General features: G+C 35.7%; 1 pseudogene; it reads left to right on the plus strand.

Moving 5' to 3' along the window:
- Positions 1-15,359: 15,359 nt before the first annotated feature.
- LOC149577508 (13S globulin basic chain-like) lies at positions 15,360-16,344 on the plus strand (annotated as a pseudogene).
- Positions 16,345-26,954: the final 10,610 nt, after the last annotated feature.

Here is a 26,954-nt window from a genome sequence, read left to right on the forward strand (position 1 = left end):
CTTGATCAAATTTTGGAAGTTGATAAGTATTACAATGCGACTAGTTTGGAGATTTTTGAAGATGAATCTATAACTCAATTGTGTCCAAGTGAAGAAGTAGTGCAACAGTTCTGAGCTTTGTTTGAGACTGCATCTTCATAAGATGATGCTAGACAAATTTTCAAAATTGAGGGAGCACTCATAGTGTTAGACTCCAAATTGGAGGATTTTGTAGGGATTAGGCAAGAGGTTAGCAAGTATTGCTAATAGTTGAGGAAAAAGTATGAATATTTAGACTTGCATGATACTCTAGAAATCACTTCCATAATTAAAAGGTTCAAGGAAACACATCCAAACTTTGTTTTGGTGGAAGGGTTACAAAACCTAGAACCTGAAAAATTGAAATTTTGACACTTAGACAAATTTTTCCAGTTTTAGTTAGGTCACCTCTAAAGGTGTGCAAGTGTGCTACTACAAAAGTGCATTATTTTACAAATGTGTGCATGGACACTGATAGTTTTGAATTAGTTGTAGTGGCATCAATTGTTAACTATCAGTTCTATTTTATGAGTGTTTCATGCACCGAAAACTTATTTTGGCAACAGTTTAATTGATAGAGACATATAATGGAGCCTAAGTTTGCATCTAAAGAAGTACCATAGACTCCTGGATCATCTATAAACTTGTGTTGTCTTATATTCTTCTTCTTTAGGAGTTTTTGAGTTATGTAAAGATCCACACACCATGTAACTAATAAATTAAAGAATGCAAACCTACTTATTGCCTAGTTAAGAGTATTATTGTACATAATTTTCTTAAAATTAATGATCTTAGCATGCTTTTTTATAAAGAAAAAGCCCTAGAACCAAAAATAGCATTAAGGATGGTGTTTCCTATAAATAAAGAGATGTAACATGCATTCAAGGCTGATATTTTGGATGTAATAAAGTATGCTATTTGTGCTTTCATTTTTTATGTAGTGTTCTTTCTAGAATGTGTGTTTCTTTTATGAATTTTACATTCATGAATAGTGATGAAGCCAATTATTTTATTGTATGTTAATGCTTGTGTGATCAATTAGTTACAGTGTTTTTCATTTGGTAAAAAATTCCTCTATTAGGATGAATTGGAGAAAGGATCACCTTCAAGTTCTTACATAGCAGTTTGTCTTGTGGATGCACATGTCTCATGTATATATGATTTGATGAGTTGTGAAACATCTTGTAGTTTTCATTGTTCCCTTTGATGATTGCATTAGTGGATTTAAGAATGTGTTTCTCCTTATTTCATTGGTTTCTACTTGATCCTTTCAAAGATTTAATAAGTAGAAACAAATTGTTACTTTGACTTATGTCCATTAGGAATTTCATTTTCAGCAATTTAGTTTCAATTTCTTTTTACCCTAACTCTGTTATTTTCTTTTGAATACGTGGTTAGAATAGGAATTCAAGTACCTACATTGTCAGAACTTGCATTCATCATAAAAATTAGAAAATTCCAAAAATACATTGGTTTGTGGATTGCATTCTTTCAAAAAAAATTGTAGATTAAAGTACTAGCATAGGCCTCCCTATGAACATTCATATTTATCTTTAATTGAGCTACCTAGTCAGTTGAAAAAAACCATTCAGAAGCTTGGAGTTTTCCAATTTGATCAACTTTTCAAGAGAGAAATTCATAAGCATTTATTCTTAGTCTCAACTATTAACTCTTATTGGTTTAGATTAGTTCCTAGTTCTTTTGAATACTATCAAGAGGGATGCAACATTCTTTTGGTTGCCATAGACATTCTTTCAAATTTGAAAGAATGTGTCTTAGGCATTCTCATTTTCTATCATTGATCCATTAATGGTGGATACACTCTCCATTTTAGAAGAGCACTTAAATGTTTCAACTCCATAAGAAAATGCAAAATGTTAAGTGCATATCAAATACTAGAACCATAGATTTTTCATAAATGTTTTATGCAAAAGGAAAAAGTTCAGAAACAACTAGAGGATATCTATGTCCTCATCTTCTCCAATAGAATGGATAATGAGACTTTTTAGAAACAAAACCAACTTCAAGGGGAATGGGAAGAGCTTATCAAAAGAGAGGAGGAATATTGGAAACAAAATTTGAGAGAGATTTGTCTTAGAGATGGTGACAAGAACACGACGTTCTTTCATATGTTTGAACAATACAAAAGAGCAGTTAGCTATTAGACTCTAACAAAAAAAATGTTTGAATTCAAGATGGAGGATTATCATACTTCAAGAGCCTTTTTCCCCTTCTTCTTCACTTCCCTCTAATGTTGGTTAGGAAGATAAACTCCTAGATGTTATTCCTTCACTAATTTCCCGTTGTAGTAATCAAGAATTGATGACTCCTTTCTCAATTTAGGAAATTCATAAGGTTTTCTTATCTCTACCTCTTGATAAAGCTCTAGGTCCTAATAGATTGACATCACTATTCTTCCAAAAGTAATGGGACATGTTAAGCTTTGATATACTTGTATCCCTTGAAGAATCTAAGAGTAGTGCTTCAATGCTTACAAACTTCAACACCACCATATTTCTCTTATCTAGAAAGTCAAATTTCTTGATACATTCACATATTTTAGACCTATTTCACTATGCAACACCATTTATAAAATCTTTATGATGACCATCTGCATTAGATTGTAATATCTCATCACTAAGAAGATAGAGTGGGGTTGTCATTGCACCAAAAGACCAATCTTTCAATGCATGATACAATCACTCAACTTATAGTACATAGGAGAAAGTCAATCCCTTTTCATAATTCTAAGGGGAATGCTAAAAAAATTTCCAACAACCTCCTCCTTAGTGTTACCTAAGGGTCTAAGGATTCAAACCTGTGACCAAGCTATGATACCACTTGTTAGAGTGGGGTTGTCATTGCACCAAAAGATAGATTTGTTAATGATTGATACAATCACTCAACTCACACTACATAGGATAAGGTTAAGCCCTTGTCATAAATCCCAGGAGGAATACTAAACATTTTTCCAACATAAGATTTTTTCTTTTGAACTAAGAGGTTTTGTTCCAAGTAGAAAAACTATGGAAGGTTCACTCATCACTCACAAAGTCCTACACTCTATCACAACAAATAATTCTCTAGCATTTTTTGTTGAATTAGATATATCGAAGGCCTATGGCAACTTGAATTAGTATTTTCTATTCAATATTCTCAATTAATTTGGTTTTTCATTTAAGTGTTGCAAATGGATCAAGGCTTGTGTGTCAAGCTCATTATTCTCATTAATCATAAATGACACTCCTGTGGAATTTTATCAAGTCTACACAAGGTGTTAGGAAGAGTGACCCATTATCCCCATCCTTATTTGTAATAATGGTTGAAGCTTTCAACAAGATTATTACTTTCAAGCATCAATAAGGAGCTTGGACATGGGCACAAATTATAGGTACATTGATATCCATCACTCATGCTTTGTTTTTTTATGACACTTTATTGTTTGGTATGTAAAATATTAGGGAGGCTAGAGAAATAAAACATACTCTAGACGTATACACTATGGTTTTAGGACAACATATTTCCTTCTCAACACCAACAAGGTAGTTTCGTAGAAAATTATCCATATTCTAGGATTCACACAAGAAGATATTCTATCTACTTATCTTAGTGTCCCTTTCTTTATGGGCTCGAATAAGGAAACTTATTGGAAATCCATTATGGATAGGATCAAAAGTAGGGACTCCACTTGGAAATCTAGATGGTCATCCCTTTCAAGAAGAATTCTAATTATGAAAACAATCCTCTTACCCATCCCAAATCACTATCTTTCAAAACTCAAAGCCCCTTCAAGAATTATTAAACAGATTGAAAAAATGGTTAAGGAGTTCATTTGGAAAGATAATATGTTAATGAAAGGAAGATATCTCTTATATTACTTGCTGATATTTCATCCTCTAGTGGTGTTGGACTACTCAATACGGTATCTAGAAATCAAGTATTCAGGTGTAGACTTATTTGGTAAATATATCACAATCTATCAACTAAATGGTGCTAAATGGTGTCAGTTCATGCAAAAACATTATTTAGACACACAAGATCCATTGAGAATCATTACTATTTATGCCCCTAGCTTAGGGATCAATAGTGTGGGACTTCATGATTGCCTCAATAGGATTAATTACTAAATATGTGACTTGGGAAGTCAACAATAGAGAAAAGTCCAGATTCTAGGAAGACTCTTGGAATAGTTCCCACCTCCCATGAATCCATGTGTCACATTGAAAGATGTTTCTCCCATTTTAAAATATTATTGGGTCATTCACCTAATAGATTATGTCAGTATTTTTGATTTGATCTCCGGTGAAGTCATATGGAAAGATCCATCATTATTTCCTCTTTCCCCATTTCAAAAATATTTTCGAGGGCACAAATATATTAGAGAGAAAGGTACTCCTCTCAAACAAACATAAAGAAATTATTTGGGGTCCTTCAAATAATGGGCATTATTCCATTAAATTGACTTATTCCACCTTCTATAAAATGAGTGTAAAAGAAACCAACTAGGGCTTTTACCTTTTTTTGAAACAGTGTTGTGCTCTAAAAGGCGAGTTACTTTTTTCTGGCTTGCATTAAAAAAAAAGAATAACTATTGATGAACTTAAAAAACTCAACATTACACAACCTATTAGGTGTGTTCTCTACCAAGAATATTTTGAAATAATAGACCACCTTCTTCTCCAATGTCCATTTTCTCATGCCTATTGGTTAGCTATCACATGTAAGCTTGGTTTGCACATGGCTCTCCCAAACAAATTATGAGAAATGTTCCAATTTTGACCAATTATTCACCATAATTCTTTCTTTTCTTGCATTTGGAAATGCAATCCAATTTCCACAGTCTAGTTAATATAGTGGGAAAAAAATAAACAAATATTTTGAAACTCTATTTCATTTATCGAGTTGGTCCTTGATGGAATTGAATTGGCTATATCTGAATATATTTTCACAATGGGACAATTCATTTCTCAAATGATGGAAATTTATATCACTTCCCCCATTTACTCTATCCTCATTTGGATCCATGGTTCATGTTGTGAATAGAGATGAAGTTAAATGGCATCTTCCATTTATGGCTTTGTTTTAGATCAGCTTTGACAGTTCCTTAGGTAGCAAGTTCGGAGCCTCAGGCATAGGAGTATACATCAAAGATTAGTGGGGTAAAATGCAGGCTTTCAAATCATCTTCCATTCCTCTATGTAAAAACAATATGAGAAAGGCCTAGGCATTCATTTATGAGCTTGTCCTTATAATGCTAAGTTTTTGGATTAGATTGTGTAGAGATTTTTCATCAACGTTTCGAATCACACTACATGATCCATCATCAGGATGAGAGAGAAAGAGTTGTCAAACAATCTAAGAATTTCACCAAGACGCACATAGAAGGTGACTCAAATTTGATTATCTCTGTGTGCATTTATTGGAAATCCTCAAATTGGAGATTAGCTCTAATTGTTAAGCAAATGTGGAATATCATGGTCTCATTTTTGGAATCTATTCTATCACATACACTCCAAGAGGAAAATAAGGTTGCAAACATCATTGTAAACTTTGGTTGTGATAAGATTGAAACAAATTCCTTTATCCACAATCATCAAGTGTCATATTTTCCAAAGTTAAAGGAATAAGTGGGGAAGTTAAAGGAATAAATGGGGCTCAAACAATTTGAATTTCATGATGTAGGGATATAATTTATTGACCAGTACTTGTTCAATTTATTCTTTGTTGATGGACTTACATGTGGAGGATCACATTTTGGTTTTGATGCATACTATGGTATGATTATGATGCAAGAGCATCCTGGGTATATGAACAATCTTATATCACCCAAAAATATTTCATTTCTATCTCTTGAATAAGGGTTGTCTTAGTGTAAAGTTTCTATTTAAGGAATCTTTCTACTTAGTGAGTTAGTCATATGAGCTTAGAATGTACTAATTTTAGAGGTGGAGGTTCATCTTAGATATATCAGCATGTTAGTTGAGGTTCACTACCATATATTGAGTATTCATAAAGTTATTGTGGATTTTTAGTGTGAAATTTTGGTGCAAAAACTTTAGGCTCAATTTTAAAGGCCTTAGAGCTCTGGTTGGAGTCTGACACTCAACCAACTAGAGCTTATGTGAGCTAGGCATTGTACAATAGGAGTTGAGGGTTTAAGAATGGGGTCATAATAGCGAATTGACTCAAGGGTTCACAAGTTATAGTCTTCCAAATTGGGCTACCAAAAATTCTTGAAATAAAATTTGTAATTGTTTTGAGTTGACTCTATATGTAATTTTAGGGTTGTTCAACATCAAGAGTTAGGGTTAATATAGAACCTTCTTAGGTGGTGGAAAATTGTCTATTTAAGGAAGGCTTGTAGGTTGTCGAGGATAGTTCTAGGTGATAGTTTGTAGCTCTATCTTGCAAATTATTGTATGGAAGGAACTCAAGTGGGTTGGCATATTGTATTTCAAATTTCTATAATTCCACATATGGAGATAATAATCTAAGCCCATACTTTGCTCTCACAAATTGTTGTTGTTTATGTACTTCTATTATGTGTTTGCAATATTAAGGAGAACACCCTTCATCATGAGATGATATTTAATATCTCATCACCTTAGTGGTACAAATTTATGTTGATTGACATTGAATGTACATAAACATTATTCATTTATCAAATTTGAAATTGAATTCAAGTTTAGTTTTTGGAATGATGTTAATTTGATAGAGGATATTAATTTTTTCCACTTGCTAGACTGCTACTTATTTCATTGATAGCACACTATAAGATTTTTCCAGGTGGACATACAAAATAGATTGCTTCTCACATATGAACCATTCAGTCATGTTTAGATATTTCTATGTGATTTCCTTGCTTGCACAATGTGTAAATCTATCATATTTGCATCATGTACTAAGGTGCACAAAAATTAACAATGTGGTTCATTTTCTTGGCTTTTTATACAACCAAATTCCTCATTTTGGAGTACTCAAGTTCTTCTTTCTCAGTCATGTCATGTTGGTAGTCTCTCTTGGTAGTGACTATCCAATCACAAAATTTGTTGGTTGGATGCCCATGTCGATGCCTCTATGTCATCTATCATGCACGCGGTACTTTCAATTGTTTGTTAGTATTAATTTTTGTCAGTATTGTTTCTTATTTCTTGGATGTGTACCTACTCACGACTAGTCACATCAAATTACAAATGACCTTCTATAGTTTATTTAAAAGTAATATATTGAATAGATTGTGTTGCAAATAATTCAAAGTATTTTGTATCAAACTAATGTCTTTCTTTATTATATTGTCAAATTAATCTTCTTTTCATCATTATTGAATGCAATTTCAACAAAGTAGATAATTTGTTAAATTTAATATTAAAAATATATAATTTAATGGAAAATGTTAAACATAATTAATTTTTTGCTTATTAACATTATTTTTTATAATAACATATAGAAATTAATAGGACAAATTGTTTGTTGATATTAGAGTAAAACATATTCAATTTTCAAATAGATTTTTTATATAAAACAAGACCTCGTTATTTTAAAAAATTATTCTTATCAACATAAACATTTTTTTTCACTAAGTTAACTTATTATTATATTTCTATTCTTAAATTTAATTAATTTTATTTTTGTATAATGAATTTTTAAATAGTAGTATGCAAATATAGATAATAAATAAAATATTTTTTATTTTAGTATTGATGACTTAATTTTCTATAAATCATGATCATGGGATACCAATTTTAGCTATTTTTGGATGACGTTGGTTGAGTCTTGCTGGTAGTTTTCATTCTTGGTTTTGGTTTCTTATTTCCTTGACATTTAAAGGTCATTTTTTTCTGAGTACAACTCTTTTGACTAGATCTAGTGTGGTCTATCACTTCTAATTTTTTTATAAGGAATGTTTCTTGCTTGCGATGCATACATGGATGTTAATCTGTATGGGCTTCAATGTTTTATTGTCCAACTCATGCTATCATCTCTTCTAGAATGTGTCATGATGTATTTGATCTTATTAGCTGATAGGATACTTCTCTAGAGATCCTTTCCTAGGAAGTGTCCTATTTGGGTCGGCAAATGGTTCACCCTATGAAAATGTTGGCTGGGAAAATAAATAGAAATTTCTATAGCATGGCGAGGTTGTTTATCTACCACAAAGTTGCTTGGAGGGAGGATAGTGTTGTAGGAGCAAGTGCTGGGCACAAGAATTTTTGGTTTGCAATTGAGATGGTGTTTAAATATTTTTTTGTTATTATTAAATTTTAGGGTTTGCATTACATTTGGGGTGGTGTTTAATTTTAGGGTTTAATTTAATATTTTTTTATAACTTTAGTAAAGGTTTAAACAAAACCTTTACAAGTCTGGTGGTTGCCAAAATCAGTTCTTAACTATTTGGCTTTGTTTATAAATTCTCTCCAAAATCTTTTGGGAGAGTATGATTTGAGATTTTCTTTTCTGTGTGAAGAAGGACTGAGATATTGAGAAGATTATTATCTGGCCCTGAATAGACGAAATAAATAATATTTGTAGTACTTTCTTGCTACTTGGTTTTGGTTTTATTTTGTTCACTCTGCAAATTGATTAGGGATGCATATCATATCTATGGGTTTCTGAATAAAGTAGAAGTAGCATTTTTTTTTTGGTTTAAAAGTTATTGCTGTAGGAAGCCAAACTCACACAAGAACCTCTAGAAGTTTATTTGGGAAAAAAATGCCTCTTGCTCACATGAAAACCATGTGAAGTGGCCTGAGTGTGGTGTAGAGTGGGTAGGAGGAATGTACACTACTCTCTTCATGGCCATTTGCAAGAATGGGCTACAGTTTGAAGAAACATGTGTTTGGTAAGGCAACATCCCTATGTGCTTGCCATGAATGAACACATGTAACCTGTAAGGTGCTATTCATATTTGGTATTTTCCCTGTAGTTTTTTTTCAACTTCTTCTTTCCATCCAATATTGAGCCTATTATAGGCTTTGTCCTTGTTATCTCCTCATCATATTGGTATCAGAGTGAGACAAGATCTTGTTGGGAAGTGTATGTCTACAGAAGAATCATAGGCTGAAGCTGAGGCTCACACCATGCCTCCAAAAAGTATGATTCCAGATGCCATCAAAAAGATGATGGAGGAACTTCTGGAAGAGAAGTTCAAGGAGTTCAAGGAGTCCAGTAACAAGGATAAGGAGAATGAGGTGGAAGAAGGTACCAGTGGAGATAAAGAAGGAGAACAGCACCAAGATCTACCAAAGGAATTGCCTGCAGATCAAAAGGAATTCATTGATGCTTTAAAGTCAATAAGAGGAGATGTTGCTGACAAGCTACCTACATATGGAGGTCGTCTCAATAGTGAGGAAGTGATTGAATGGATTGAAGCAATGACCAATCACTTTGAGTTGAATGAAGTTCCAAAGAATGATAGAGTAAGGATTGCAAAAAGAAAACTAAGAGGATCTGCTCTGTCATGGTGGAATTATATTCAAGGAGAAAGGATACAAAATAATAAAAGCATGATTTCTTCATGGGAAGTAATGAAGGAAGAAATTAAGGCACAATTTTTGCCTATAGATCATGAAGTGTAGTTGTTCAAAAAGCTACAAAGCTTGAGGTAGCGAGGGATGGATGTGAATACCTATATAGAGGAGTTCCATAGGTTAACTCTTAGGGAAAAGAAACAAGAGGAGGAACCAAAAAGAGTGGCCAGATATTTAAATGGTCTGAGAATGAACATACAAGAGGAGATTAGCCTCTTGGCCCCAAATACATTGGGGAAGTGTTTTCAACTTGCTCTTAAGGTTGAAGAGAATTTGAAGAGGAACAGTGATCAACAACAAGGAGGGAGAAGTGGAAGGAATGATCGAGAAAGAGGAAACTTCAACAATAGAGGACAAGGCCAGAGGTCCCAAGGTAAGTCTAACCCTAAGGAGCAAGCGAGTGACTCAAGTAGCAGAGGAGGCTACTATGGAAGGGGATCTAATGGAGGAAGGTCAGATGGATCAGGTAGAGGATCTAGGTTCTCAGGAATGAAGTGCTACAGTTGTGGTCAAATAGGACACCCAAAATATAAATGTGCACAAAGGGCATCTACTTCTCAAAATGGTGAAAGGAGAGTCACTTATGTGCAGGAAGATAATGTGAGTAGGAACTCACCTGAAGTTCAGTTGATGATAGAGGCTCGGGGAGAAAGTCTCGTGTTAAGGAGGACACTTCTTAAGGAATTGCTAAAAGAAGATACTACTCAAAGGAGGGCTCTTTTTCGAGTTCAATGCAAGGTAAAAGGTAAGTTGTGCAAAGTAATAATTGATTCAGGTTCCATAGATAACATCATCTCACTCAAAGTTGTAAACAAATTGAAGTTAGAGAGACTTCCACATTCTTGTCCATACAAGGTTAGTTGGTTGAACAAAGAGCAACAGGAAGTTGTGAATGAGCAAGCTTGGGTAGAGTTCAGTATAGGGGAATATAAAGATAAAATATTTTGTGATGTCTTGCCCATGGATGCTTGCCACCTCTTGCTGGGAAGACCTTGGCAATTTGACAAGAAGGTACGCCATGATGGTGAGAAGAATTCTTATAGATTCCAAAAGGATGGAGTAACATACAGATTGAATTCTGAAGGAGAAGAGAAAGGGGTTGGTCAAGTTGGACCAAGTGTGTTGATGGTGGGTGAGAAAGAGTTCATTAATACTCTTGAAGAAGATAGAATAGGCTTTGCATTGGTGTTGAAGCCTAATGAAGATAGGAAGAAGGAGCATAGGACAACAGGCCCAAAAGAAGTTGAAGAGTTGTTGAACCAGTACAAGGAAATCATTGCTAAGGTAATGCCTGAGTCTCTACCACTAATAAGAGACATAAGTCACTAGATTGATCATATTCTTGGAGCATTGCTACCCTACAAGGCAACATATAAGATGACACCACAACAAAATGAAGAGATTGCTAGGCAAGTACAAGAGTTGCTTGACAAGGGGCTGATAAGGAAAAGTCTTAGCCCATGTGTTGTACCCTCAGTTCTTGCTCCAAACAAGGATAGTAAGTTGCAGTTGTGTACTGATTCTAGGGCTATTAATAGGATAACTATAAGATATAGATTTCCTATTCCTAGAATAGAAGATTTGTTGGATTGTTTAGGGGGAGCATCATATTTTTCTAAAATAGATCTCAAAAGAGGGTATCATCAAATAAGGATATGAGAAGGGGACAAATGGAAGATAGCCTTTAAAACTAATGAAGGGTTGTATGAATGGTTGGTTATGCCATTTGGTTTATCTAATGATCCTAGTACATTTATGTGACTAATGAATGAAGTTTTGCACGACTTCATTGGGAAGTTTGTTGTTGTCTACCTTGATGACATTTTGGTGTATATCAAGAATAAGGAAGAGCATTTGCAGCATTTGAAGATGGTTTTTCAAAGGCTACAGGAGCAAAAGTTGAAGATAAACTTGGAGAAGTGTGACGTTTTGAAACAAGAGTTGGTGTATCTTGGATTTGTGATATCCAAGGGAGAATTGAAAATGGATGTGTCTAAAGTGGAGGCCATCATTAATTGGCCAACACCAAGGGCTGTTGGAGAGGTTCAAAGTTTTCATGGTTTGGCCACATTCTACAAGAAGTTCATAAGGAACTTTAGCAACATTCGTACACCAATTTTAGACACCATCAAAGGAGTAGGTAACACAAAATTTGAATGGAATAATGCAGAAAATAAGATTTTTGAGGAACTCAAACAAAAGGTAGCCAAATATCTTGGTCTTGTTTTACCATATTTTAATAAAGTTTTTATAGTAGAATGTGATGCTAGTGGCTTTGCAATAGGGGTTGTTCTTAGTCAAGAAGGTAGACCCGTTGCATTTTTTAGTGAGAAGCTAAATGAGGCAAAGAAGAAATATTCTTCTTATGATTTGGAATTGTATGCCATGGTCTAGGCATTGAAAAAATGGAGGCACTATTTTCTGCCTAAAGAGTTTATTGTGTATACTGACAACCATGCTCTTAGTTTTTTGAATGGGCAGGAAAAACTCAACCATAGGCACATGAAACGGGTTAAGAGTTTGTAGGCTTATACTTTCACAATCAAACATAAGAAAGGGCAAGCCAATAAGATGGTTGATGCACTTAGTAGAAGAGTGTTAACAGTGCAAGAAGTACAAATCCAAAGCATGGGTGTAGATGCATTGAAGGGAATGTATGTGGAAGATAGAGATTTCAGCAAAGCATATGAGGTTTGCACTGAATTGGAAGATAGTTTTCATTCTAATTTTTTTGAATTTATTGTGCAAGATGGATTGTTGTTTAAGGGAAGCCAACTATGTATTCCCAAATGCTCTATGTGGGAAAATGTTATTAAAGAAAAACATTGTGGAGGTCTTAGTGGTCATTTTGGACTCAACAAGACATTAGAATTGGTACAAAGATTTTATTATTGGCCTAAGATGCAAACAAACATTAGGAAGTTTGTGGAAGGTTGTCTGGTATGTCAAAGGGCAAAGGGAGTATCAACAAATGTTGGACTTTATCAGCCTTTACCCATACCGAACAGACCTTGGGAGTGTTTGAGTATAGATTTTGTAATAGGATTACCAAGGACAAAGACAGGTTATGACAGCATATTTGTGGTTGTTGATAGATTCAGTAAAATGGCTCACTTTATTCCATATAGAACCACTAATGATGCTAGTTATATTATAGGACTATTCTTTAAGGAAATAGTTTGTATTCATGGTTTTCCATTGAGCATTGTATCTGACAGGGATAGCAAGTTTATGGGTCACTTTTGGAGAACCCTATGGAAGAAGTTGGGCACAAATTTATCTTTTAGTTCAGCCTATCATCCTCAAATGGATGGGAAAATTGAGGTGGTTAATAGATCCTTGGGAAACCTGTAGGGCCCATTTGCCGTTGCACCAAAAGCCATGACTTTTAGTGAACATGGAACGCCACATAATTAACCACCTGTGGGCAGGGGAGCGCGTCGCATCACCCAACAATCTCCCCCTCGACGCGCATACCAGGTGCTTACGCGGGTCGGGAAGGCACCGGAGAGATTTGAACCCATGACCAAGCCAAAACCAGGCTCTGATACCAATTGTAGGGCCCATTTGCCGTTGCACCAAAAGCCATGACTTTTAGTGAACATGGAACGCCACATAATTAACCACCTGTGGGCAGGGGAGCGCGTCGCATCACCCAACAAAACCTTTTGAGGTGCTTGACACGAGAACATGGAGGTAGTTGGGATGCTATCATACCTCAAGTAGAGTTTTCATATAATGACTCAGTGAACCGTAGCATAGGCATGAGTCCTTTGAAGTTGTTTATGGGAGACATCCAAGGGGAGTTTTGGAACTCAGAAATATGGATGGTGTGGAGAAAAGGAGTGTACATGCAAAAGACTTCATTGAAGCAATGGTGGAAATGCATGAGCACGTGAGGAAAACTCTACAACAAAATAACCTAAAGGTGAAGGCTAAAGCAGATTTGACAAGAAGAAATGTACAGTTCCAAGTTGGAAACATGTTTATGGTTCACTTGAACAAAGATCGGTTACCTTGGGGCAGCCATACAAAGTTGATGATGAAGAAGATTCGACCGTGTGAAATTTTAGAAAAGTACGGAGAAAATGCTTACAAAGTGGCATTGCCTCCAGATGTAGCTATTTCACCTCTATTTAATGTCTCGGATCTCACATTGTATAAAGGTTCAAACAAAGAAGTTGGTATAGAAGCAACATCACATGAATCAAATGACTAGATTCAAGCATTGCCTTCTAAAGAGACACCCCAGATGGAAAGTATCATCAATAATAGGTAAGCAATGAGGACAAGACACAAAGTACACATGGAGTATTTGGTTAAGTGGAAGGGCCTTCTAGATTCTGAAGTTACTTGGTTGTCGAAAATAGAAATTTTAGGGCAAGGTGGGGATATATAATAGTTGGTCTCTAAGAGGACTCAAGACAAAATTCACCCCCGAGAGTATGCTACAGGAGCAAGTGTTGGGCACATGAATTTTTGGTTTGCAATTGAGATGGTGTTTAAATATTTTTGTGTTATTATTAAATTTTAGGGTTTGCATTGCATTTGGGGTGGTGTTTAATTTTAGGGTTTAATTTAATAATTTGTTATAACTTTAGTAAAGGTTTAAACAAAACCTTTACGAGTCTAATGGTTGCCAAAACTAGTTCTTAACTGTTTGGCTTTGTTTATAAATTCTCTCTGAAATCTTTTGGGAGAGTATGATTTGAGATTTTCTTTTCTGTGTGAAGAAAGACTGAGATATTGAGAAGATTATTATCCGGCCCTGAACAAATGAAATAAATAATATTTGTAGTGCTTTCTTGCTACTTGGTTTTGGTTTTATTTTTTTCACTCTACAAATTGATTAGGGATGCATATCATATCTATGGGTTTCTGAATAAAGTAGAAGTAGCATTGTTTTTTTGGTTTAAAAGTTATTGCTATAGGAAGCCAAACTCGCACAAGAACCTCTGGAAGTTTATTTGGGCAAAAATGCCTCTTGCTCACGTGAACACCATGTGAAGTGGCCTGAGTGTGGTGTAGAGTGGGTAGGAGGAATGTACATTACTCTCTTCATGACCATTTGCAAGAATGGGCTACAGTTTGAAGAAACATGTGTTTGTTAAGACAACATCCCTATGTGCTTGCCATGAATGAACACATGTAACCTGTAAGGTGCTGTTCATATTTGGTATTTTCCCTGTAGTTTTTTTTCAGTTTCTTCTTTCCATCCAATATTGAGCCTATTATAGGCTTTTTCCTTGTTATCTCCTCATCAGATAGCCAGTTGCCCTGCCATGGTGTAACTTACAGAGATCGCCTGACATGCAGAGGAGGGAGGCCACGGAGCTGTGTTTGATATCACTATCATGAGGAAGGCATTTCAAAGTGTTGGGAAGGGAAGAAGAGCATTTGAGGAACAAGTGTGAGCGGGCTTGAGAAGAAAGCTCGTAGCAGATAAGAAGAGTGAGAAGAGGAGATGTGGTAGCAATCTATGCAGGGGTGGCCTATTGGTGGTACAATGATGGTTACAAACATCTCCAAACTATGGTCATTTTTGATGCCTCCAACCATTAGATGCAACTTGAAAAACATTATCAAGTAAGCATTTCACTTGATTCATCCATGTTTCTCTTTCTTTTCCAATGCCCATTAAGAATCAAATCGAAATTGCATCTTGCAAAATTACTTTTTCGGTTCCTGTTTGCAATCTTGCTCATCTTGAATAAACTTCTAATTCTTTTTCTTTTCTATCCATGCCCATTTCGAATCAAACCAAAATTGCAACGAACACTCTTCCTTTTGGAGAGATCCCCTACAACATGAGAAATGAGTGAGAGGGTAGGAGAAGGGGAGAAATATGGAGGCAATGTTTTGGCAAGGATCAATGTGATCAGGCATTGGGAGTGAGGAGACAAGTAGTGATCAACATTCAAGAGAACAACAGAGAGAGTGGGTTCATGGTGTGGGTGAATGAGCCATGTTGACCATGATAGAGAGGAAGAGGGGCACCCCTATTTTTCAATATAGTGGAAGAGGACTCATAAGAGGATGAGAGGGAGGGGATGAATCTAGGTGGTCTTCATCGATTCTATTACAACATGCGCATGTGCCACAACGTCGATCGCCCGGATGATGCCAACGACTTTGTGAGAGATAGAGGGAGACTTAACATTGTTAACCACTTCAAACTCCATGCTCTTGCCCACCTCAACTTGGACATCAAGAGAGGTTTCCTCTATCCTATATGCCTAATATTCCTCATTTCTCTTCAAAATGTTTAATTGAGTTATTTTCTAAGTTTCAAACAGTTGAATTTTGATGTTTAACTTTGAGCAATTTTTTAGGAAGTAATGTTTACACCATTGTGGGTGGCATGCCATGCAATAATTTACACCACCATATCTAATGCCCAAATTCAGGTTGTCAAAAAATTGGGGAAGGCGAGTGTTTGATGGAAGAGTTCAAGAAGGGTAGTTCCTGATCATCCCTCAGTTTTATGTTGTAATGAAGAGGGTTGGCGACTAGTGATTCAAATGGATTATCTTCACCACATGCCACAGGTGAGTGAGTTTGAATTTATTTCTTTTCTTGTGCAACATAAGAAGGGAAAGTGTATTGAGGGTTGTGGTTGATGCACAATCCAATCCAGTCAAGCTTTACTGGAAGGAATTTAGTGCTGAAGGTGATGCTATAGGATGTGGTGATGAATGCATACAACATATCAAGGGGAGAAGCACATGAGTTGAGGTAGAATAGAGAGCATGATTTCCTCATTCTTCCCCCTCGTAGAGGGCAGAGAGAATCTGAGTAGTGAATGAAAGAAGGGCATCATATGAGATCATAGTTTTATATATAGAATCCTATTTCCCTCTTTATCACCTCCTACTCATCTTCTCATCTGCCTCTTCCTCCTCCCTCTCCCTTTTTTTTCTTCCTACATTTCCACCTCTTCTTATGCTCATCATCCTCCTCCTACCACTCCTTTTTTGTTTTTTCCTCCTCCTCCTCTACCTTCTACTCCTTTTGTTGTTTGTCCTCCTCCTCCTCCTCACTACCATATTCCAATTCTTCTTCTTCATCATATTCTATTGCTCCTTCCCCTCCTCCCCTCTATCTTCCTCCTCCTTTGCTTCTCATTCTCTTCCTCCTTGTGCCCCTCCTCCTACTCCTTATTCTTCTCATTCTCTTCCTTTTGCTTCTTCTTCTGCCTCTTCTCTTTCTCATCCTTCTCATCATCCTCATCCTTCTCCTCCTCCTCCTCTTGCATCTTCCCCTTCCTCTTCCCGTCTTCCCTCTCCTAATTCTTTTCTTCTTCTTCTCATTCTCTTCCTTTTGCCTCTTCTCTTTCTTGTCCTTCTCATCATCCTCCTCTTTCTCCTCCTCTTGCATCTTCTCCTTCCTCTTCTGCTCCTCCTTCCCCTACTTCTTCTTTTGCTCTTTCTTATCCTTCTCCTTCTCTGTCTTCTCCTACTCCTTTATTCTTCCTCTTCTTCATCTTCACCTCTTCTCCTTTCCCTCACTCCTCTCTCTATCAAATTTTTTTTTTGAAACTAAAGATATAATTATACTTATTCTTATGTTTAAACAAAAATGAGATATCATGACGATGTGTATTATAAAAAATATATTTCTATAATGAATAAATAATTTTTAAAATATTTATATATTAAATATATGACATATACATATTTACATATACATTACTATATTTAATACATGTAAATATGAATTATTAATTTATTCACAATTTTTATATTATGTTTTCGATATATTAACTTTATCATTGATATAGGTAAACATATCAAACATATACAAACAAGCTTGTATATATATATATAATGTTTAATGCTTATTAATATCAATTAGTAATTTCAAATAATTTTTCTATGTTTACATAGTTTTGTTTTATAATTATATATTTTGTAGTCAAGATAAAAAATTAGAATTAAATATATCCATATAAATATACATTAAAAATTGACTTCTTTAAACAAATCTAAAACTTAGCATCACCACCTTATAAATTGACTTACCTAAGAGACCATCTAAAAGCACAAAAAATTTATTCTCAAGATCATTGTATCTATCTCACATGATACCATAAAAATAAATAATCTCCTACTACAAACATGCTAGGAACCTTGTAGTGGAGGCCATACGCAGTGGTAAGTTGGCAGTCACCAGGAATCTTAGAGCAGTGATACAAGATTTTCCTCTGAGCTAGTAGGAATTGAGCCAAGCCACTAAGGCCAAATGATGATCATGCCAACAGTTTGACAAGAGGCCCCCACCCCCCTCTAGCTCTCTCCTTGTTAACTACTAGAATGGTAACATATATTTTTGGTCATTACTAGGTCTTTTTTAGGATGTTGTTGGGTCGGCTGATATCTTAGCTATCACAAAGACCCATGAGAGTTATGCTCATCCCCTTCTGGGTCTTGATGGTTATTAGTAGTTTTTAGTCTTCAAGGATGAGGTTCGCTCCTCGGGTTGGGTACAAGGGCCCATATTAGAGACAAACCCTTCAGTGCTACTTTTGTGGTATATTCTGACACACATGCCAAATTTGTGTGGATCCACGTAGGTCATGACAGACACTGTCAGTGAGATACTTTCCTCGTAGTTTGTTACTTCCCACCAGCCTCTTCACCCTACGCCATTCACAATACTGAGGACGATGATCCATTTATTGATCAGATTGAGACATTTCCAGATTTAGTGCCTTGGGTGACATCATTATCTTAGGTGAATTCAATGCATAGAGTAGGGAACAATAGACCCGTATACATGACTGAGGCACAGACTAGACTTGTACTACTAAACTTGATCATGTTAGTTTGGGACTCTAGCATATTTTCAAGGATCACGATGGACCTTTATCTATTTATGGTTGTCACCTCCTCTAGTTGTGTGAGTCTTTTGATCTAGTTATTCTAAATGGCCTTCTTTGTTTTCATGGATCTGAGATTTTTACCAGTTGGCCACACTACAGGGGTGCCAGTGTGGTTGACTACGTTATCACTGGTGCTTCTTTCATCTCTTACATTTGCAACTTCATCCTCACCCTCTCTCACTTGTCGACCATGCTTTTTTGTACCTTGCACTTTGCTTCTACCCCCCCTCTTGCCAGTCCCACCTTCCCTATATGGGAAAGGCCGCTCCACACCTTTACCCACACCCCCCCCCCCAATTGCTTTGGATTGCACTCCTAGCCATTTCCATTTCTGCTTTGCCAAGGGTGATGGGGAGCTCTTCACTTTCCACCTGTGTCGACTCCTCTCGCCTTTTTTTTCTCTGAGTGTGACCATGCCTCCTCCATGTTTGATCTCTTGACCACAACCATCTGGGAGTTGGCTTTCCTTTCCATCCTCCACAACCCTATCCTTAGATCCAAGTTCCACAGCACATGCCCTATGAACCACTGGTTCGATGCCGACTGTAAAGCCTTTCACCATTGCTTGACTTTAACCTTTGAGACCTCCCCTTTAGCTATCACTAGTTTTTGGCATTCCTATCATCGGTTTCTTTGTGTGAAAAAACGTGCTTACATTGCTTCACAGTGCATATCCTTATACGATATGCCTAGCTAGGACCCAAAGCTCTTTTGGTGCACCTTGTTCTCACGGTATCCAACCCCACCTTCCTCCATCAACCTGTGCTCCCTCATCTCACACATCACCACCCTTTATGACATCTTAGGTTAGCTTCCTCTCCACCTCATCTCACCCTCACACTATTGTATCTTTACCACTTCCATCATCCACGAGGCCATCAGAACTATGAGATGTAGTAAAGTTGTCAATGAGTATGGCTTCTAGGTGGAACTACTCTAGCTCAGTAGCCTGATGATTGGCTCCTATCTCACCATGCTCTTTAATAGAGTGGTTTGTACTAACTTTCTGGAGGCTTGGTTGGGGTACATGATCCATCTGATTCATAAAACGGGGTCAATTTCTAACTCCAAAAATTACAGGACCATCATGATTTGGCATACCTTTGCCAAACTTTACGCCACAACACTGAATACTATTCTTTTGGGGGAACTAAATAGGATGAACTGTAGGGCTAGATGTCAAGCTAGTTTCAGAGTAGATTATCAAACTATGGATCATATCTTGACCTTATGAGTGATCATTGAGGAGGCTTATCATCGCTTTGCGAAAGTCTACCATTGTTTTGTGGACTTTTGTAAGGCATTTGATTTTGTACCTAGAGTTTCCCTTTTTTAGAGGCTAAGAGACATTGGGATATCATAGATTCTTTTGACAACCATTATGAGACTCTATGAGTGTGTTGAGGGAAAATTTAGGACTATAGTGAGACTCTCTGATCCTATTCGAAGCACTAAAGTAAGGGTGTTGCCTCTCCTCCACTCTTTTTGGCATCGACATCAATGAGCTTGAGGGATTTATTAGAGACTCATCCCTTCTAGGTGATGGTTGTTACTTACATTAGGTTTTAGTCTCCATCCTTCTTTTTGTGCATGATGTGATTCTTCTTGCCTCCTCACCCAAGAGTCTCTAGAGAACTCTTGACAACTTAGCCTTCTTTTGTGACTCAAGACAGCCGGTGATTAACTTGAGGAAGACTCGGGTCATGGTCTTCAATTGCTCAAAGACCTCACACTTAAATTTCTACTTCTAGGGTTAGGAGATGGAGGTCACATCCTCATACACTTGCCTTGAGGTCAAGTTCTCTGGTCCTCATTTTAGTTTGAGACTCACCATTTAGCCTAGGATTAGCAAAGAGATGGATTTCCTTCCCATGATTGAGAGATGGTGCTTCAGACACCATTTCTAGGACACCTTGTCCAAGCTATCCTTTTTGGACTCTCTGGTTACACCTATTGTTCTGTATGGTTCGGTCATTTGGGGACCATCAAACTCTCTTCCTTCGGTAGATTATTAGATGTCATCACTCCATCTCCCACAATATCATTCTAGCTAAATTCAAAGCTCATCCCTTTAGGTTGGGTGCTATTTTTGAGTTAATATGGTTTCTCCGCCATCTTCTTTGCTTTGCAGACTCCACAGAGGGTTGGGAAATATATTCTTACCTTGCATACTACTCCTTAATTGTGCTTGTCAAATTTGACACCTTTGTGAGAGCTCGCTACTGGTACACCTAGGCCACATCTCTTCTGAGCTCCATCAGGATAGACATTGATTGCCTACCCCCCTTTCAGTTCTCGTTAGACACTCCTACTCATCTTCTCCCTTCCAGACAGGAGTTGAACGAGCAGGTCAAACTTGACATCTACAGACAGTACCTCATTACAACTTGGACTAACCCACCTAGGGGGTTAAGTCTAACGATGGCTTTCTATACTAAGCACTTCTTGGACATGTAGTATATGGGATCATTTCTTGACCTAGATATTTATCTCAAAGTTGATGCCATGTTCTTTGATTCATGTTAGGATCTTTCAGGGTTGGTTCTCACTGTCTATGGGCCCAAACAAACCACCACATTGATAGAGATGACCGTATTTGTAGGCTATGCACATTGGTCATGACTAAGACTAAGTTACACTTCATTTTCCATTGCCCTATTTATTACGAGATCAGAGGGAGATTCTATTGTTTATTCAAAGAGTGCATCTCATCGACCTCCTTCTTCAGCTACATAGATTAGAGATGTTTGGTGCTTTATCTCTAGGAGGTGATGCGGCTTCGTGATCACACCCTATAGCTTCTACTCCCCCTCAAGCAAGTTGCAAAGCAACTCATTACAAACTTCTTCTCACCCCTGCCCTTTGGGTGAGGTGTGAAGTGAACCTTGTATACCTCCACCACTATTCACTCCAGATCCATGTGACCCCATAGGGATTATCTTCATCTTCATCTTCATCAGTGTCAGCCCACCAGCAGATTTCAAAGACAGCTACATGCTCTCCCTCATCTGGCCCTGTATCCTGCAGTGATGGACTTCTTATAGCCTAGGAAGAACCCTTAGTCTACGTCTTGTATCCAGTTTTCTTTTCTCTTTTGTTTTCTTTCTTGACCACTATTTGGTGATCTATTGGTTCTTTGCTTCGTGTTTAATAAGTTTTCAGTCTCATAGACCCTTGTTGGTCTCCCGTTGGACATTAATAAATTTATCTTATCTTATCCTACCCTTTTAATAGGACCTACATAACCTCTTATTCCATATTTTGAAACTCACTGGAATATTATCCTTCATTCATAAATGTACAATTATGCCCGAGAGAGAGAAAACTTATCTCAAAATAGTTGACATTTATGCAATATTTTCCAATGTCCAATGTCCAAGGTTAAAGGGTGTAATGAACTTTGGCAATCGGTAAATTTGTGAGAAATTTTACCATAGACTAGCAGCTGCAAACAGATTTAAGTTTTTATAAGTTTAATAGTCTGTCATAAACAGTTGAGAAAATATATTAGAATATAAGATTAAACTACCAAATATGAATTGACCAAAAAAATTAGTACAATAGATTAAACTCCGATATTTTAAGAATTGAAAATGATCTGCATCATTTTAGGATAACAAATATATCAATGAAAAAATGGGACAAAATGAAATATAACCACTTACTAAATGAATAAAGTTTCAGCAACGATGATGTCCATTGAATATACATAATTATTTATTTGACAGACAATCTTGAAATGCATGTTCAAACACTTTAGCCAAATAAAGGACTTCTTGCCTGTAACAGTGAGTGGAGCAAAGCCTACAGAAGAAAATCACGCGCTTCCTGTCCTGTCTGGGCTCCACGCTTTCGTGCCCATCTCCAAACATCCTTCAATACTCCCCTTGGCACTGCACCTTCCTTCAACCCCCCACTCATTTTACTGCCTTCTACCTTGACCCAATTCACTACGATTCTCCATCTTGCAATCAAATGGCTTTCTCCTCCACCAATTTCTTCTGCACCAACTACAAAATTCAACTGTCGAACCAATCACACCTAATTCTTCACAAAATTATTATAACTTCAGTGTCCTCCCAAATCAATATAATATACCTGTGTTGTTCTTTCTCCTGCACAAAATTGCTACATAACTTTGCTGAATATTTGGTGAACATCCCACTATTGATCGTTGTTCATCAATTTGGGTTAGATGGATCAACCTTTGATCTCCTCCTCTACTATTGTTGTTCTATCAATTTTCTGTCTTGATGAATTCCTTCCTTTCATTGGCAAGTTATTTATCGACCCGTTATATGAGACAGAAGCCAGACAAGCAGTCCAACACAGAAGTTCCATGGCGGGTTGCAAATTCAATGTAACTGTGAAATATAATATTTTATTTAATTATTTATTCTTTCTATTTGCAAGATTTTTAACAAGTTGTGTTCTAAATAAATTAGTTATATATTATGAATGTTTAATTAGAAGAACTAATCTCGTATAAATAAGTTATTTAAGAATATTTATATTTAAATAATTATTTGTGAAAATATTTGAAAATAATAAAAGGTTGTTTATAATCTATATATAAACAATAATTTCTCTACAATATAATTTATCAAAACTTTTCAAACGTTGTATGATTAAGTTATTATTTTATTTATTTTTTTGTTATTGAAGAAAGCTGATAAAAATACAAATAAATGGTTATAGTTAATAATATCTAGAATATACTAAAAGTGCTGAGCCAACAAAACTTTAACTAGCTATAAGGCTTTAAAATAATTGACCTACTGAAACAAATAATCAGCCGAAGGGCCTAAGAACTAGACGCTGACAAGTTGTCACATAAATAGCAACAATTAGACTCTAAAGCGAAGAAGTTGTTGAAGCTGCATGGAGCATTTTATTTCACCTCCTTGTAGCTGCAAAAACTGATACTTGATCTCATCCAACTGTCTCTGATATCTTGCTCCATCTTTATGCTTAATCTTCAGCTACGAACATAGATAAACTAGTTCAAACAACATGTCTGAGTAAAACACTAGAATATCTATTTCCTAATGCAAACAATGATTAGTAAAAAGAGCTCCACATCTACTTTTCCATGTATGTAACAAAATGCATTGCCACATAGAATTTGAAACTATGTTCTTATGAAAGCCAATCCCAAAGATTGCCTCCTTCCTTCTCAAAGTATGATAAAATATAGTAGGAAAATGCTGAAATATAACATTCCATTTCTTTCTTACTCTAGGACAGCTCCAAAAGATATGTTTTAAATTTTCAGATTGATGGCAAAATGGGCAAGAATTGGCTTTCACAGACAAGAATCTTAATCTATCACCAACTGGTAATTTCTGGTGTAGAAATTTCCACGACAAAATCTATGCATTTGTCTCCGCTTTGGATTTCCAAATTTGCAAAGTCAAGTTGATCTATGTCCTCTCTGAAAACCTATAGTTCCACTTATTGTTAAGTCAAGGATTCAATTTTAAGGCTAGGAGAATTTGAAGGTAGATTTTTTTAAGGGGAAGCTAGAAAACAAAAAAATTCTCCAGCCACCACCAATCCTTGAGAACATTACATTACAAGGGAGTACACATCTTCATTAGGAGATCCTAAGGCACTAACAACTTGATGAAAATTAAAAATCCTTCAATCCTGTTAAGTAGACCGAAGCAGACCTTGATATCTATCCAAGCAGCCCAGTCAAGAGTATTAAAGTCCCAAATGTCACTAAAATGTTTAATACCTTTGCTGAAAAGATATCAAGCTTGTTTAGGGAAACATACAACTAAGGGTTGTCCATGGTATTGAACAAGCCTATTCCACCAAATTGAAGAACTGGCAAAGCTAAAACCATGTTGTGAGGAGCTTTTTCTCCATTCCAAAGAACTGCAAACTAACTGCCAAGCCCACCAAATGGATTGCAAAGGCGGAGAACTTCTGATACGGAAAAAAGGAGCAAGTAGAATTTTATCCAACCAGCCCATAGAATGCCACCTCCTATTCATATCAGCAAGAGCAATTTTGTTACATACCAGGCTCTTCCATGGTTCATCACTTGAAACAACTCTAACTATCCATTTGGCAGATAAACAAACCCCTTGCATCTTAGGATCTAGTAGTCCCAATCCTCCTTTATGTTTAGGTTGAATATAGTAAAGCCATGAGGTAGCCCTAAACCCTGTCTTGCCATCCCACTTAGCCCACAAGAATTAGCGGATAAGCTTAGTAAGATTGTCATAACATTTGGTAGATGACATCTAGCAAGAAGAATAATACATGTGTGATGCTAAAAAAATTTGATTAATCACTTGTATTTTCCCAACTAAGGAAAGATATTTGTTGCCCCAATTAAAAAGTTTATTCTTCAATCTAGTAAGGAACCAATTCCACATGTCACGAAGAGTGACCCCCAAACCAAAGGGAATACCGAGATAATGGGTAATTTGTCCATGTTTAATAATCTTCCATTGATTAGGAATCCAAGGAGGTACATGATCAGACTAAATCATCAAGAACTTTGTTTTGTGTTGTGCAAGTTGAGAGCTTGACATAGAACAATACAAGTCCAAACCTCCATCACATGTTCAATTTCAATTTCAGAGTTCTGAATAAACAACAAGCTATCATTAGAAAAATGAGAATTGATTACCATTGAATTATTGGGAATAGATATGCCCTTAATAAGACCCATTTGGTTATATTTATGCAAAAGATATCCAAAAGTATCGACAGCTAAAATATACAAGAACAAAGACAATGGACAACCTTGCCTTATAGAGCGTTGTAAAGGAAATGGATTAGACAGCGAGTTATTGACCCTTAATTGAGCATTAGCATCTATAAATAACATCTTAACATGCCTACAAATATTGGGCCCAAACCCCAACAACTACAACATCCTTATAATAAAGTTCCACTGCATTCTGTCATAAGCTTTATCAAAGTCCAACTTAACTAACAACGCATTTTGTCCTGATTGTTGGATGTATTTTTATTATTTTAGATTTTGTTTGCATGATATTGTTCATAAAAAGAATATATTGTATTCTCTTTTATTTTTATTGGGAATTCTTGAAGACATTATATCTATCACATTTTTTATAAAACTAATCTAGATCCAACAAAATGATACACTACTAAGAATTCTAATGTAAAATTTAATGTCAAATTTGAAGTGATAATTTATTTTACCTATACTCTTTTGTCCTTTATACAATCCAAGACACATTAATTTCTAAAAATATTGTGAACAAAGTGAAAGGAGGTTAAAACCGCTTAAGTCTTTAGAGCTATGTGTCTTTCTGAGTCTTTGTGAGTTTTTCTTTTGTTTTAGTCTTTATCCCATTGTAAAAAGTTTATTCCATGATTGCACGCCAGACTTGGAGAGGAAATTCTTCATACATATCTTAGATCAATCTCTCTACACTTGTCGTGGGAGAAAAGATGTCTCATTAATAATGGTGCACAAACCCCCTTACCTTGGTGATTGTTGCCTAGGTATGTAAGAGCATATTATAAACATGAATAGAATATTTTACAATAAGCTAATCCTTGGACCTATTAGGTACAAGTGCTAGTGTATTATCTTATGGTTGCAGACTATTCTTACATCTTTGACTCCCATCCATTTTTGTGTGGAGACAACAGTGCATATATTATGTCAAAGACATTAATGTCTAAATACTTTTCTAACAAGATATATTATTTACATCTTTGTGCATAATTTCATATTTTTGGTTTTGATGCAAGTTATTGAGTTGCTTATCATTACATACCCATATTTATAAGGGTTTTTTTCCTCACTATGTGTTAGTCATACAAACTTTTTCCTTCCTCTTTGACTCGCTTATCTTCTTTCTATTGTATTAGGTAACTATTAGAGGTTTATTACTGGTTCTTTCCTCCACAAGCCTTTGAGCCAATGTTATTTTAAAAATATATATATTATATGTGGCTTGCCACATTGGCTGCCCACTCCCTACCAAAAAATATATTATGTTAGTAGCTAAAAGAGAATGTATAAATATAAGAATTTTGCTTTAGTTATTTATTGTGCCAGAAAAGTAATTTTACTACCAGCAAAATTGATACTAAATATTAGAAATTATTGTTCAAATATATATTTTGTAAATAAAACATTATAGATTTTTTCATTATAAGAAATAATACCAAGGGTCTAAAAATATCTCTCTTTTTAATATTTTTAAAAAAAATTTACAACACAAGAAATGTAGATCATATAGATTAAATTCTTAAATTTTCATTTATTTATTTTTAAAATATTATACAATTTAGACTGTAGATTTTTTTTATTGTAAGAAATAATAGTAAAGGTAAAAAAAAATATCTCTTTTAAAGAACTTTTTAAGTGTACAACACCAAAAATGCAAGATTATACTCTTTGATTTCCATTTAATGAAACCTTTTGAAACAGAGTACCCCAATTAACTATATACACTATGAAGTTTGAGAAGTTTCATAGAATTTTTTTTTAGAGAAATTAAATTTATTTAACCATAGCGACTTAGTTG

Source organism: Cupressus sempervirens, chromosome 1, assembly GCF_028749045.1.
Source record: "Cupressus sempervirens isolate cs-2001-9-10 chromosome 1, ASM2874904v1, whole genome shotgun sequence".
NCBI classification, from domain to species: domain Eukaryota; kingdom Viridiplantae; phylum Streptophyta; class Pinopsida; order Cupressales; family Cupressaceae; genus Cupressus; species Cupressus sempervirens.